The sequence below is a fragment of the Balaenoptera ricei genome, chromosome 1 (assembly GCF_028023285.1).
Source record: "Balaenoptera ricei isolate mBalRic1 chromosome 1, mBalRic1.hap2, whole genome shotgun sequence".
Lineage (NCBI taxonomy): Eukaryota > Metazoa > Chordata > Mammalia > Artiodactyla > Balaenopteridae > Balaenoptera > Balaenoptera ricei.
In genome coordinates this window covers 4,195,885-4,210,127 of record NC_082639.1, presented here as the reverse complement: position 1 = coordinate 4,210,127, position 14,243 = coordinate 4,195,885, and the positions used below count along the sequence as shown (strand labels likewise).

Here is a 14,243-nt window from a genome sequence, read left to right as displayed (position 1 = left end):
GTCTCCGTGTTTGGGAAAGTGCTCGGGCAGTGATGTGAGTGGGGGAAGAGGGGAGCCCCACGATTCTGCCTGCCGGCGGGAGGGGAAAGCACACAGGAGAGTGGGGAGGGGTCCCGCCTCCCAACCGCACTCTTCCTGCCTCGGACTCAGCGACCCCCTTCTGGTGGGAGGGTCTGCGTACATGAGGCAGGGAAAGAAAGAATCCAGTGGGGCTCTGCCAGCACTGAGCTGAGGGCTGGGCTGGACCTTTATGCGGTTTCCTCTTACCAGGAATCCTGGCGACCCCAGCCCAGGGGGAGGCCAAGGGTGAGCACCCATCCCATTAACAAGGCGATATGGGGCCCAGGGTCCTCTGCTGGCTGCGTGACCTGAGGTCAAGCATGGAAGCTGTTCTCACCCATGAAGCACCTACTCCTGGGGTGGCTGGAGGGTTACGAGTAAATGCTTGTAAGGTTTGAGCAAGAGCCTGACAGAGCAGATCCCAGACAAATGGCGGCTGCTGATACAAATAATGATAGGACAGCCACTATCCTACCCCTCCTCATCCCCACCGTCACCATCATCATGGTCATCATCACTGCTGTCATCACCAAGATGACTGTCATCCTCATCATCACCACCATCACCATCACCACTACCATCACCATCACCACCATCACCATCATCAACACCATCACCATCACCATCGCCATTACCACCAGCATCACCATCACCACCATCACCATCATCAACACCATCACCATCACCGTCACCATCACCACCATCACCATCATCACCACCATCACCATCGTCACCACCACCACCATCACCATCATCAACACCATCACCATCACCACCATCACCATCATCACCACTAACATCACCATCACCATCACCACCACCATCACCATCACCACCAGCATCATATGAACTGCCTGCCTCCTTCCCGCAGTGGGGCAAAGGCTTTCAGCCGTCCAGCCTCCTTCCTGGAGGTCCCCAGCTCCCGTGGAAACCTGCTCACGGGGCCATGGCCTTCTCTGCCTGCCGCTTGGGACCACTCAATCTGGACGCCCTGGGACGGCTTCTGCAGTTAGAAGGCATTCACTTCGCATAACTAAGTGGCTCTGCTATAAACACATGAATGTGGCTGCCGGGCACCGAGCGTGCAGTCTGTTCGGGGAGGCTGCCGGCCCGCAGGACACAGCCCACCTGTCCAGATGCCAGGCGGCCGGGAGCCTGTGGCCGCCAGCCCAGGATGCCAGCCCCCGCACCGGAGCTGCCTCAGCACACAGGCTCTGAGCACCTGCCTTTGTCTTGCCCTCAGCTGCAGGGGTGTATCCTCGCTGACTGCCATCTTTGGCTGGGTGCCAGGCCCCCGAGGGCACGGCTGCTCTGCCCTCCCTGGGGCGTTGCCTGTTGTTCGGGGTGTGGCAGGATCGTGCCCTGGGGGTAAGATACTTGGCGGAGAATCCTTCAGTGGGGTGGGCAGCCTGGGGGAGAAGGAATCAGGGCGCCCCCGGCGGGGACGGCCACTGCCTGCTTCCAGGAAGCCCAGGCTTGGTCCCACGGATTCAGCTCAGGGATCCAAAGCTCACCAGACAGCTCCTCCAAGCAGGGCCTCTGAAGGTTCCTGGGGTGGATGAGTGGACAGAAGGGGAGGTGGGAGACCTGTCCTGCCTGCGGGCAGCACCAGGGCCAGTGCTAGGACTTCATTCCTGGAGTGAAGCCTCACAAAGAACGGATGAGTGGGATTGTTAGGACTGTAACATCACCTCTCTGCAGCTCCGAGCCCCGGACATCGATGCTGTGAGGGGATGGGAGGCAAGGGCAGCCGTCCGACGCTTGCGACGCGCTGGCTCAAAGGACCGTGGGCTCTTGGAAGTTGGGGAAATCAGCCTGGGTCAGGCTAGTGTTCCTCGGGCCTAAAGGGAGGGTGACAGGCCTAGTGGTCCTGCCTCTGCACCAGCAATATTCACCACATGTACAGGGAAATGAGCATCCCTCCGGAGGACCAACCATGGGCCGTCTGGCTGAGGAAGCGGGGAGGCCTGGGTTGGGGGGATGCAGGAGCACCCTGAAAATGGTCTGATGTACGGAGGAGGTCCCACGGAGGATTTGGCACGAGGTTTGGTTCTTGCCCAGGGGTTTCCCTTCTCTGATCATTCCGAGTCAGGTGGCAGCCACTAGTCTGTGGGCCGGAGTCCCCCATCCCTTCCCAGCTCTGCAGAGGGTGGCTCCAACTTGGGGGGGGGGCGGTGTGGGCCTTACATGAGCTGTTTCCTACCCTGTTCTGCCTTCTGGGAGGGTCCATCGTTCCTGATCGTTGCTGAGAGCCTGCTTCTGCCACGCGCCTGCCCAAGGGCTGAGCTGGGGGTACAGAGGTGACGGGACAGACACGTCCCATCCTCACGGGGCACACGCTCTAGGAGGGACCGGATGTCAGTAGCAAAGGCCATCGTGGAGTGTTGCTCAGAGAGACCTACAGGATGCTGGTGAGGGCTGCTCAGGGAGTGAACACAGGCTGGCAGTCAGAGACCTACAGGATGCTGGTGAGGGCTGCTCAGGGAGTGAACACAGGCTGGCGGTCAGAGACCTACAGGATGCTGGTGAGGGCTGCTCAGGGAGTGAACACAGGCTGGCGGTCAGAGACCTACAGGATGCTGGTGAGGGCTGCTCAGGGAGTGAACACAGGCTGGCAGTCAGAGAGCTGTATGGTGGCCCCAAGCTGCCGACAAGTATGATTCCTCCCCGAGCCCCAGTTTCCCTCTCCTTAAAACAAACAGGCTGGACCACATGCGTCAAAGAGTAAGAAGCCTGAAGGGACTTTCCTGAGCGCTGCTGGCTGGAGGAGCCCAGGGGCCCCAGCCTCACAGTAATAAATGAAATAAAGCCCCATAATACTTCAAATGCCCACTGGCTTGGGGGCTGCTTTAGAGACCAGGGGTTCTGCCTGAACCTGGGAGCAAGTGCCCTCTCGTCCCCTCAAGGGACTGGGGAAGGGTCCCCTGAGCTGTGCCCTCTCCCCCTGAACTGGGGCCCTTTTGTTTTCAGAGCTTTGGGTGACTGTTTGGGGCTGCACCCGCCGCCGCCTCACCTGCTGCTCGCAGAGGCTGCTGCCCAGGGGCCCACGTGGCTGTGCCGTGGGCCCCCACCAGGGCCTCAGCACCCAGGCAGCCCAGCAGGTGGCTTGGGAGCCTCCAGCAGTTCCCCATGGTTACCATGGTTACCAGGCTGCGGGAGGGTGGGGAGAAACCCTGTCCCCCACATCCCTCCCAGTGGTACCCCAGTGGGCTTTGTCAGAACCTTCCAGCCCTGGGTGAGGCAGGGAGCGAGGGCCCAGCTGGGCACACAGGCTTCGTGTGTGTTTTGGGGGGAGCTGTGGTAATCATGGTAGCTGGAGCAGCTCAGGGCTCCCGAGGGAACCACGGGCACGGGACAGGGCTGGGGGCCTTGAGGGGCCTGCTCAGCTTCTTTTCCCCCATTCTGCATGCATGACCCAGCTTGGTCCCACAGACGAGCCTCATCTGTCCCTTTGCTCTTGCCAAGGACATGGGATGCCTGGAATAGGGACTGCAAATTCCAACAAAACATCGCCCCCTTTCTGCATGGACACAGGTGCTCTGACTCCCAGGAGCGGGGGATGCCTCCCCGTTTACATCCTCCCGTGTCCTGGTCAGGACACATCTTTCTTCTAAAGAGGAGCAGCCCCTAAGATCTTTCCTCACTTAGCCCGGCGTCCCTCTCCTGAGGTCCCCCCAATACCCCAGGCCATCTCTCACCTTCTGGCACAGCTCTTCCTGCCCAGAAGACCGCCCTGTCTTGTCTCCCTCTGTCACCCAACACAGAGCCACACCGGCTCCAGCCTCGCCTCCTCCCTCCCTGACCACGTGGGAGGCACACTGCCCCTTCCTGCCCGGTGGGCCTGCAGACACTTCCGCTGTGGCCCGAGTGGCGCCTCCGTGGGCTGGAGCCGTGTCTCCTCCCCCACCGACTGTGGGCCCTGAGGGCAGCGGCCTCGTCTACCCCCCGCTTCTCGGGTCAGTGAAGGAAGGGGTGACGTGCAGCATGGCCGCACCTGCACAAAGCCAGAGCAGGAGCAGGGTCGCTCCTACGAGCAACCACCGCCCCTCGAGTTGCGACATCAGGCCCAGGGTGGCCGATGAGTCTCATCTGAACAGCCTCTTTATTTAGGACGTGGGTCCACGTTTACCCACAGGAGCTGTCCCACGAGCCGTCAGAGGCCTTTCCCTAACCCAGCCTTCGGGATGAGGAGGGAGTATGGCAGCATCTCCAGTAGCATCCCTGGAGCCTCTGACGTGTCCTGGGCAGGACATGCGCGGGCACCCCAGCGCCTGTGCCCCTACAGAAAGGGGGCGATGTTTTGTTGGGATCTGCAATCTCTATTGGGATCTGTTGCAATCTCTGTTGGGATCTATTGCAGATCTGTTGGGATCTGCAATTTCTATTCCGGGCATCTCATGATCTTGGCAAGAGCAAAGGGACAGAGATGGCTCTGGGCAGCCTAAGCTGGGTGACAAAAACCTTCTCCCCAGTGAGAGGCAAAGGCAACACTGCCCGGGGGGTGAGGGAGCCACTGAGCAGAGGTGGGGGCTCACGAGAGGGGGAGGGGAGATGCCACAGGTTCAGTTCCAAGTGACAGGCTGGCTCCCGGGAGGGGGAGGGGTGCCCGCTTCCGTCACACGGGGCGGGTGCTCAGAGTCAGCATCCCAGCCAAACCTCATTCCAGGAGCGCTGGGGCACCACGAATACCAGCACGTCCCCACCCACGGCAGGATTAAAGCTCGATTCAGGATTCAAAGCTGACAAAGGCGTAGCAGGTCGCCCAGTAGAACAAGGGCTTCCTATGTTCCACAGTGTTGAAGAAGCCCCAGGAAGGCTTGCTCATCAGAGCTTCCAGTGATCAAGGCGTGTTTCCTTGGGTGCTGCTTTAAGAAGTGGAAATGGGAAAGTTTATGACAAACTGGGGAGTGTTTCTCAAAGTGTGGCCTTGGAACCCCAGGCAGTGGCTGCTGAGCTGCACCAGGACCCACAGGGGCTGTTTCCAGGCACCGCCCCCTGTGACCCCGATGTGTGCCCCAGGGCTCAGGACTGCCTGGCACCTCCGGGGCCACCGCAACCTCCGCATTCTCATCCTCTGCAGTTGCATCATATGCAGAGCCATCCATGAAGCTGGAAGGATGAGCCCCGCAGTTCACAGGTGACCCCAGAAATGTCCCCATTAGGGCAGGACACAGAATCACGCACCATGGAGACTGAGGATGCGGCTGATGGACCCGGCTAACCAGAAAAGTGACTTTTCTTCCCACCGACCTGCTAACCCCGTGAGCGCGGCCCCTCTCGCCTCCCTTCCTTCTTTCACCGTCAATTTCTCAAGAGCCATTTAGGCAGCAGAATGCAAAGGTCAGGAGGGCGGGCGCTGGCACCCAACAGCCGGGGTTCAGATCTTGACTCCTTGTTAGTGCTCTGTGACCTGAGGATAGTCACCTCGGCTTTCAGTGCCTGTTTCTGCACCAGTAAAATGCAGACAACGCCATCTCCTTGAACTGAAGGAGTGGACACAGAACAGGGCAAAGACGCGGCGTGTGCACCTGTTATGGGGGGGCAGCTCTGTCGCCTCCCCTCTTGGCAGAGACTGTGGCCCCAGCAGCGTGGGGCCCGCCTGATGCAGCGGACACCTGCCCCCACCTTCTATCTCCCTCTCTGACTGGGCTCCAGGATAACCCAGGGTTTCCTCCTGTCTTGACCTTCACCTTCCCTCTCAAATCCTGCACTCACGGCCACTCCCTGGGCTCCGTCTTCTGCCCCCTTTACTCTTGGCCCCACCTCCTGGGTGACGTTGTTCACTGCCAAGGCTGTGACTGGTGGGGGGTTGGCAATCACCTCTGGTTTGAACCCCATTTGAACCCATGGCTCTCCCTCTCGATGCCCACAGCCGTGACTGGCCGAGGCAAAGACCTTGGACCCAACGAGGCAGCAGGGTCAGCAGGATGTAGCCCGAGCAGACCCAGCGATGAAAAGGGGACCCCGGGCTCCACTTGCTGCCCGCATCCCACTGCCACCCAGCTCCACAGCAGCTTTGCCGTGACGCTCTCCTGCCTATTCATTCTACTCATCCGCTCGAGACAGATTTACGGGGTCCCACTCTGTGCGTAACGCTGGGCCTACAGCAGCACACAACACAGGTAACAGTCTCTCTTTAGGATGACACGCGATCTCCCCTGCCATCGCACGTGGTCCTCACCCCACACTGCAGACACATCTGCCTCCTCCATCCCGGTGTGGACATGTCACTGCTGGTTCCAAAACCCCCAGGGGTCCGACGGCTGGCCTCCCAGACCCCAGTTCCTGCTCCCCCTCAATGACTCCCATATTCATGTCCCACCTGTGCTCCCCCTGGGCCTCGGCCACTGTCCAACCCCCTAGTCCTTCCTCCGGGGCCTGGCCCAATGCAGGGCTCTCTCCAGACAGTCCTTTCCCAGTTTTGCTATCACAACCCTGCCTTCTTTCAGGGTCTGGGTCAAATAGCAACCCCACCTGCCTCCCATCTCTCTTCTATCAGCAGAGGCTTCTCTGATGGTTCCTGGTCTGTGGTTAGGTTAGGTGGGTCTTGCTCACCCTTGGCCTTTCAAATGTCTGCTGCAGAGGGCTTCCCCAGTCGGCGGTATTTATAGGTTTGAAACAATGTTTAAATTCTAATTTACTTTTTAATGCATGGATTCGTTAGAATTTCCTTGTGCTAGTTATTTCTGAGTCTCCTCCATCCAGAAGGGGCAGGAAGGGCACTGTTTCCAGAGAGACCCTGCCACCACAGAGCACTGGGGAAGGCAAGGTTCCCAGGCAGATTTCTAGCTCCTTCTGCCCTGGGCTGTGTTTGACAGCTTGTGGACATCAGGTTGCAGTTCACTCTGAGAGCTCGTAAGGCTGCTGAAGGATGGAAAATGAAAACATGCCGTGCTGCAGAGGGTGGGCGTGCTTGGGGCGGGGCTCTGCAGCCCCCACAGGCTACTGTACAGGGGGGTAGGCGGGCAGACGAATGCCCCGCAGGCTTGCGCACCCGGCCCTCCAGGAGGCCTGGGGTTGGGAGGACAGGGCAAGCCGTGTCCCTCCACTCACTGGGAGGCCATGATCTGCAGAGACAACAACAGGCTCCCGCCCTCCTTCCTCCACGAAAGCCACCAGCTGGGTTCTCCCAGGCTGTTCCCCAGGAGCACCCAGCCCCTCTGAGGAGCCCCACGTGGGCTCATGAAATGACTCAGAAGGGGACCTGAGTCCCTTTGCTTGAGCTTTCCCGGAAGCCACCTGGGCTCCAGGTAGAGCGAAGGTTTGCGCTCAGTCTATGACTGGACACAGAGGCTGGGAAGCTGACGGAGTGCCCGCCCTGTGCCAGGGACTGTCCGTATGCCTCTGCTTGCCTCATTTTACCAATCCCGAAAAAGGGAGACGCAAGCACAAGGCCAAGCGGCTGGGAGAGTGAGAACCGGACATTCAGAGAGCTAGCTCTCCACTGGGGGCCACGGGCCAAGACCCCAGACAGGGGGCCCTGCGGACAAGACCCAGTGTCTACGGGACCCAAGAAGTCGCTCGCTTACTGGGGAAACGAGCCTGACGACGAACGGTTTGCTGGTTTGTTCTGAACCCAGTGCAGGGATCTGAGAAGGAGAAATATACACTTGGCTTTCAACCATTGAGTTGGATGATGGATCTCAGCCACTCAGCAGCTGGGGCTCAAGATCAAGATCACGTTAGGTGGGGAAAACCCCCTAAGAGGGCTCAAGATCCTGGTGGGGAAAAGTTCCCTACCGGGTCTGCAGCACAGGTGTGAAGCTGAGGGAGACATCCCCAGCCCATCTCCGCTTTTCCCCCTTTCCCAGTCCTATTTAATCTGTACCCTGTGTGGCATTAAGACAGTCAGTTCTGGGGGCTTCCCTCGTGGCGCAGTGGTTGAGAATCTGCCTGCCAATGCAGGGGACACGGGTTCGAGCCCTGGTCTGGGAAGATCCCACATGCCGTGGAGCAACTGGGCCCGTGAGCCACAACTGCTGAGCCTGCGCGTCTGGAGCCTGTGCTCCACAACAAGAGAGGCCGCGATAGTGAGAGGCCCGCACACCGCGATGAAGAGCGGCCCCCCGCTTGCCGCAACTAGAGAAAGCCCTCGCACAGAAACGAAGACCCAACACAGCCAAAAACTAAAATAAATAAATAAATTAAAGAAAAAAAAGAAGCTAATCTATGTATTAAAATTAAAAAAAAAAAAAAAAAAGACAGTCAGTTCTGCAAGAGCCTGTGTGCTGGAGCTAGAGGGAAGAGAGGTTGACTGCAAGGAGGAAGTTCAAGGCAGGCAGGTGCCAGGGATGTGGGTGAAATAGGATGAGGGACACATACAAGCCTGCGGACTCCGGGTCTCCAGGGCTAACCACCTGGCCACTCGGTGGAGCAGGGGGTGACCTCCTGAGACCCTGTCCTCTGTGCTATGAGTTAGAAAGTGTGCAGGCGCAGGGCACACTTCAGCTGGGGGCGGGGGGCCGGGCCCAGAGTGCATCCCTCAGTGCAGAGGGAGAGGAAGGCTAGCCCCGTTTTAGCCCCGCGGGATGTGGCAAAGGGTAAGAAGACCCAGCAGCTGCTCACGTCCGCTCGGGCAGGGAGACTCATGTTCTCGCCAAGCCCAGGCCGGATAGGAAGCCTGAAGCGCCCCCTCCCCCGCCCAGTGACCCGATGACCCGTCGGGTGATGTCCCCAGCTGGCCCCTTGTGTGTTTTCTCCTGGGGAGGCCCTGACCCTTTTCCTCCTCTGTACTGGCTGAGCCAAGGACCACATCTCCTCAGAGTCACCCCAAAGAAAGGGGGGACATGCTGTGGGTGGCGGGCTGAGCGTGCTGGGCTTCCCACCGTGAGAAAGGCAGCTTCCATGTCCCTTGGGAGCTAGGATTGAACCTGACCCTCCTGCACACTGGAGGAGACGCATCTCTGGGGGGTAAGGATTTCCGGCACTTGCTGATGGGCTGGAGGGGGCCTGGTGCAGCGGGAACAGAATCCAGGAGGCTGGGTCCGTCTCACCACCGCTCTGTGCCTGTTTCCCATCCAGGCTAACCAGCCTCCCTCGCAGGGGTGATTAGGGTTATTTACAAGGACCCGCAGCGAAGAGAGGTCAAGGCACAGAGTCCCTTCTTCCCTTTCATCTCACCCGGCGGCTCGGCCCCTTGCCATCTCTTTGATGACATCTTTGGAGCCACAGGGCCCTGGCTCTGGGGAACTGCCAGGCCGGGCAGGATGCTGTCGCCGAGAACTCTCTGTGGTCGGTAGCATCTCCCACTCCTGACAGCCCCAGTGACTCAGACGCACCCGGGGTGCTGTTTCCTCCACGTGTGTCAGCACCATCTCACAGGTGCGTCCTGAAGGGTGGCTGGAGCTGGTGGATGGCATGTCCACGGGGTGCTGGTTTCCTCCAAGGGCAGAACCAAGGGAGTGACCTGGCTCAGACTGGCGGGAGGTACGGGGCCTGACGCGGCTCACCTCTGAGTGACCTTGGAGAAGTCTCTGACTTTGCCAAGGCTTCCGTTGCGTCCTCCAAAGGGGAAGATGCCCAACCCCTTGTAGCTCTAGCACGCTCGCCTCTATGAGGCGGGACCCCTGGCTGCGGAAAGGGGAGAGGAGGGGTCTCTGGCCCTGGACACCTTCAGAGACGGTCCTCCCCGAATGCTGCCTGCAGTGTCACTGTTCTGCCTATCATTCAGGGACTCCAGGAAACTGCTCTGGCTCTGGGACCTTTGGCGAAGCAAAGGTCACGGAGAAGTGAAGGTCAAGGACTAGATACACGCTCCTTCTAGCCAGAGTCCTGGGAAGCCACACACGTTCGTTCCCCTGGGTTCCAGCAGTGGAGGAGGCCTTCCTTCGCCACGTGCGTGCTGCCCAGTTGCCATGGGCCCATCACCAACAAAAAAGGAAAGTGGAGAGGAGGCCCCCTCCCTTACCGGAAGCTGTCAAACCAAAACTTGTGCCACTCCCTTCCTCCTGAATCATTTGGGGTTTAGAAGATCATTGAAAAAGGAAAGAAAGCCAGCCCCATGGTGTGAAGCTTCTCAATCTGCCCCACCCCAGAGCTCGCTCACCCCTCCATCCCCCAGAGCCTCGGCCTGTGACCCTCACCAGATGAGCAGTAGTGTCCGTCTTGCCACACCTCCTGTGTGCAACTGCTTTCACACCCATTCATTCCCGTCCAGGTGCCACGTCCAGACCCAAAAGGTTTGAGCACGAGACCCAGTTTCGCACTGTTCGTGACCCTCCCTCCCCCTGTGCCCTGGTTCAGTCCCCACACTGTCTGTCCACTGGCACAGCACAAAGAGGCACAAAGAACGGGACCTTGGTTTTGTAGGGGAGCCTCCAGCAGGCTGCTTTCGAGGTAGGAACGTGCTGCAGCCTGGACACCCTCAATGTCACTGAGGCCGGGTGGGGGCTTGGAGAGTGTTCCTGATGGACAGGCCCCAGGGAGCCAATGCCCTCTGGGCCCCCGTTGTGATAGCACAGGGGAAGGAGCCCAAGAACCACACACAAGCCTGGGGTCTGCAGGTAGATGCAAACGCCAAGCAACAATCAGGAGGGCAGGTGTAACTCTCCACACTCAGGCCCCCAAACCCTGCAACGTGGGGCCTGAATGCGGTTTTGTTTGCAGAGCAGGAGCTTGCTCTTGGCATTGGAAGGCGGATGGCGTTTTTGAGGGGGAGGAGAAGTTGCAGCAAAAGAAGAAATCCTGAAACGACAGGCAGTGGGACAGCTGTGGCCTGAACTTGGTGTTCTTGCTCCTCGGATGTGGATGTATTAATTTCCATAAATGCTAATAGCTCACTTCCCCAAGAGCTATTACTTATGTCATCTCCCCTTGGATGCATTTCAACACAGGGCAGACAAGTGAGAGAGAAGAAAGGGCAGCCCCCACTGGTGAGTTCCCATTCCCCAACCCTGTCCGCACCAGGCAGCTCAGGACTGTTCCCTAAGGTGGCCCCTCTAACTGCAGGGTCAAGACCCCCCTGCCTTCGGCCCCACAACCAGGTCCCGATCATGCCAGGAGGCAAAGAAAGTTACCAACCCCAAAAATGCTGAATCACAAAGTAAGCTGGGTAGGAAAGTGGGGGTGGGGTGGGAAGGGAGCCGGTGGCTAGGGAGGAAGGCAGGAAAGGGTGCTAAGGGGCTTCTCACCTGGAGCCCCCCAGGCCGCTCTAGACAAAGCGTAGACCCTAAAGGAGCCCCCAGACAAATGCCAGGAGGAGCAGAGCCAGGGTAGGGTGGGAGGGTGGAAAGGTGGGCAGGTACAGGACTGCTACTGCAGCAGGAAGCGGTGCAGCAGCTGGGTCTCTGTGTCCTGCGTCCTGCAGGAGCAGCAGCAGGTAGGGGAGGTGGGGAGCGAAGAGAAGCTGGAGAGGGGGCAGGGGTATAGGGACCGGGGTGGGGTGGGGTGTGTAGGTAGCCAGATGAACTGGTGCAGGAGGAGAATGCCAAGGTCCTGGGGAGCAAGGCAAGGTGCAGAGAGGGCGCCCACGGGGAGAGATGTAGCGATTGGGAGCAGAATGGGTGGGAAGATGGGGCCAGGGACCTGGAAGGAAAGGCAAGATGAGCCTTCAGGAGCAACAAGGAGAGAGATGCGGAGGACCAAGACCAGGAGCGCTCCGACGGGGCTGCGCTGAAGGGGGGATGGGGGAGGGGGAGGCGAGGCTGCGGGGAAAAGGAGGGGGCAGAGACGGGACGAGCGGAAGGATGAAGTTTGGGGCAGGGGTCGGGGATGGGAGCTAAAAGGTCGGGCGGGTTGGCAGATAGGGCAGGCAAGGGAGGACGGGTTGGGGGAAGGGAGATGATGGAGAACAAGGCGAGCCGGCTGGAGAGGAGGTGAGGACGGAGGCGGGCGCGGGGACGCGCTGGGGGAAAGGATATGGAGAGTCAGCGCGGGCCTCGCGGGGGCCCGCCGCCGCTCTCCCGGCGCACGGCCGTGTACTGCGCGGACGGCCGGGGTCTCCCCCTGCACTCACCTGGGGGCTCCAGCTCCGGATCCTCTGCCCCGCTCCGGATCTTCCTTCCCGCCCTGCCCCTGCCCCTGCGACTTCAGCGCCCCCGAATCCTACTAGCTCCACCAGGTTCCGCCCGCAGCATCTTCACCTCGTGGGACGCCCGGGGCCACGCCTCTGCCAGCTTCTCATTGGCTGGCCTTCACGCCACTCACATTCCTATTGGCAGAGGGATCGCCGACCATGCAAATCAGAACGGGCCCGCCGCCGCGCCTATTGGCTGGCGCTCCCGGAGCGGCGACCCTGGACTTGGGCTCTGATTGGTCCCGCGGTGCTGCTGACGCAAGGGTCGGGGGGTGGGTTCTTTCCCTTCTGAGGCTCCTCCGGCGGGTGGCAGCGGGTCGGGTGACCCTCGGCCGGTCCTCGGACCGCAAGGCTTGCGGCTCCGGTGGGCACCGGCCGGCCGCCGGGCCTCTGCATCCGTCCGAGGGGCACATCCTCGAAAGCTTGGGGCTCGACGCCCCAGGGCGGGTGCGGCAGCTGCAGCCTCGTCTCCTAGGTAACGCTGCCCGCCGCGGGCGGAACCACGTTGGCTGGCTCCGCGGGGGAGGTTAGACGCGGCCCGGAGGCGCGGGGGCCGCCGAACGGGTCGGGGCCTCGGGCCCGGGGTGGGGGTGCTCTGTGCGTCTTTCCCCGGGGACCGGTGCCTGCGGGGCGAGGCGGCCGGGCGGGCGCGGGGCTGTGCCCGCGTCGGTCGCACCTCCTTTCCCCCTCCGTGACACTTGGTGCGGCCGGGGCCGCAGGCTTCGGGGGCTTCTTGGGGCTCAACCTCAGTACTCTGTCCCTAGACCCTGCGCCCCCTTGCAGCCCTCCAGCTTAAGGCGAGCGCGGTGCCGCCGGCCTGGGCTGTGCTGAGACCGCGGCTTTGGCCCTCCCCTTTTCCCCGTCGGACCCCTGCCTGGGACCCCTGCTTTTCCTGTCCCCACTGGGTGCCTGTCCCCCGCTGGCCCTGCCGACCCGTCCCAGCGCCGCCGCCCAGTGGAGATCTGGAGACTCCCTGGCCCTCGCAGGAGGCCCTGCCTTGATGGCCCTGCCTGCCTACGGCCTCCCCTGGAGCTGCTCCCACCTTCCCCTCCGCTGTCCAGCCCACCGACCTCCGGACCGCCTCCGAGCACCCCACCTGGGCCCTTCTCGAGACCCCAGTGCTCGGTCTCCTGCTCGCTTCTTCAGACTCAGAGGCCCCACCTTTGCATCTCTCTTCCATGCCTGTCTCCCTAGAAGACAGATGCCTTCTCAGACCCGGTCCTGCCTTCGGTGTTGCACTGTGTCACTTGGGTTGAAGCATACGAAGGAAGTCTGGCTTCCCAAGCTTGTGTAGTTGGAAAAGGTGTCCTTTAGATGATTGTGGATAGTCGCCCCCAGTTCCCGCCCAGGTCTTCATCACAGCTCACTACACCCTCCGGGCCTCTGATTTTCAGAGGTCATAGCCACCTCCTTTGTGTGCTAACTGGCATCCTGTCTTTCTGCCTCTCTCCAGATACATTCCTCGAGGGCAGGACGGTTTCTCCACGGCCTGGCACGTGGTAGGTACTCAAAGACTATTCCTTGAATGAGGAATTCCTGGCAGTGCTTAAGTAGACCTCTACTTACTCTCAAAAAAGCTCCCCAAAGCTTTCAGGTCTCAGGCATTCCAGATTTTGTTCACTTCTGGGTGGGAAGCGTCCCTGTGTCCGGGCAGCTCCTTGTGGTTCCTGCTCCTCCCTTTCCTTGGTGAACCACTGCTTGTGAGACATCAACCCAGCTTAGCACTTCAGCGCCCGGATTCCCTGCTCTTCTCTACCCTCCCTCCCCCGCCAAAAAAAGGAGTCTGGATTAGGCTTGTCTTCTGCGTGCTGCTCACACTCGATCCCTTGTTTTTTTAATTTTTAAAATTTTATTTTATTATTATTTTTTATACAGCAGGTTGTTATTAGTCTATTTTATACATATTAGTGTGTATATGTCAATCCCAATCTCCCAATTCATCCCACCATCCCCCCACCCTGCTCCTGCTTTCCCCCCTTGGTGTCCATACGTTTGTCCTCTACATCTGTGTCTCTATTTCTGCCTTGCAAACCGGTTCATCTGTACCATTTTCTAGATTCCACATATATGCATTAATATACCATATTTGTTTTTCTCTTTCTGACTTCACTCTGTATGACAGTCTCTGGGTCCATCCACGTCTCTACAAGTGACCCAATTTCGTTCCTTT

The 14,243-nt window shown here is 59.8% G+C and overlaps 2 protein-coding genes across 7 annotated transcripts in view; one reads left to right on the top strand and one right to left on the bottom strand.

The window, feature by feature from the left end:
• The window catches only part of KCNAB2 (potassium voltage-gated channel subfamily A regulatory beta subunit 2), a 97,295-nt gene extending 85,201 nt beyond the window's left edge, over positions 1-12,094 (bottom strand). For both annotated transcript variants that reach the window (XM_059905749.1, XM_059905985.1), the window contains exon 1: positions 12,014-12,094. The gene's annotated coding sequence lies outside the window, so the exon portion shown is untranslated. The remainder of the gene's footprint in view (positions 1-12,013) is intronic.
• Positions 12,095-12,384: 290 nt separating this feature from the next.
• The window catches only part of NPHP4 (nephrocystin 4), a 140,480-nt gene continuing 138,621 nt past the window's right edge, over positions 12,385-14,243 (top strand). For all 5 annotated transcript variants that reach the window (XM_059905402.1, XM_059905470.1, XM_059905347.1 and 2 more), the window contains exons 1-2: positions 12,385-12,548; positions 13,527-13,576. The gene's annotated coding sequence lies outside the window, so the exon portion shown is untranslated. The remainder of the gene's footprint in view (positions 12,549-13,526; positions 13,577-14,243) is intronic.